The following is a 1,350-nucleotide window of genomic DNA, read 5'->3' on the forward strand; positions in this document are numbered from 1 at the left end:
CTTAAAAACCATAGTATGTCACCCAATCTACCACACTTGTTCTACTGACCAGCTACTCTCAAACTTAAATTCTAGTTAAATTCAAGTTCCACTGGATCACTCTACTTCCTTAAGGTTTAAATCTTTAATGAAGCACTTAAATATTTACTGAAAGGTTGGAGGTGGGAGGTATTTAAGCAAGTGGTAGGGCTGGCCTTCTCCAGAAGTCCTGGGCAGAAGGGACCTGGCCATCAGTCTCCACGAAATACAGATAAACGTTTTCCACTATGGATCTTCCCTGACTTTCTGACACCTGTCACGTAAGTGAACATCAAGGAAGGAGAGAATCGTTTGAACCCAGTATCTAAAGGATTTCCCACAGCTTAATTTGAACACAACTGCCTTTGTGCTGTATCAGACAAAAACAAGACAAAGAAGTCAACATTTCAGGGTCTGAAACATGTAATAACACCAAATCAACACCAAATAAACACCTAAACCCAATCCTGGAGCCGCAAAGCTCCTATAAGAAAAGTGGGAGTCTGTATCTCAGCAAAATTTGTATCTCTGCATGCAGTTTGCAAAAAAGAAAGAAAACAAGAGCAAAAATTATCTATGGCAAGAAACCCTTAGACCGTGCAACTGATTTGGCAATACTTTTTCTTACTTATTGTTCTTTTTGGATGGGACACTAAAATCACTGCTAACAAATGTGAATACAAACACATGGGACTATACATCATTTTAGAGCTTCCGCATGGGGAAGAGAAACAATGAACTATTAAAGAAAGCATCCTACAGACTGAAAGTTAGTTCAGCAGAATCATATCTGTGAATGGGGTTGTTATCTAACATGTACGAGAAACTAACACTACTCTAACTGGGAAAATGAACAAAACCTAATACCCAAGCTGAAACTGGGAAAGGAACCTGAACAGGCACATTTGAAAAGAAAACACGAAATTTGACTGACAGGTCAAACAGAAGTTGCTCAACTTCACTAATCCTCACACAAATGTCTAAGTACAAATCACACGCAGATACTTATCACTTTAATTAGAATGAAACTTACCAAAAACAAACAAACAAACAAACAAACAACCCATACGTTCACAGGCAGTGGCAACGTAGAAATGCAGAAAAAGACACTTTTATACACTTCTGGTGGGAATGTACATTATTATACACATGAAGCAAAGCAGTTGAAGGTGCCTTAAACATTTTACATTACAACTACCCGTTCACCTGGCAATCCCACCGCCGGTTATACACAGAAAACACATGGAATCTGTTATGTTGAACAGGTATCGGCCTTCCTGTGGCGACAGAAGCACTATTCACAATAGGGAAGGTATCCAATCAACGTACCTG

The sequence above is a fragment of the Mandrillus leucophaeus genome, unplaced genomic scaffold (genome assembly GCF_000951045.1).
Source record: "Mandrillus leucophaeus isolate KB7577 unplaced genomic scaffold, Mleu.le_1.0 Scaffold1754, whole genome shotgun sequence".
NCBI lineage: Eukaryota > Metazoa > Chordata > Mammalia > Primates > Cercopithecidae > Mandrillus > Mandrillus leucophaeus.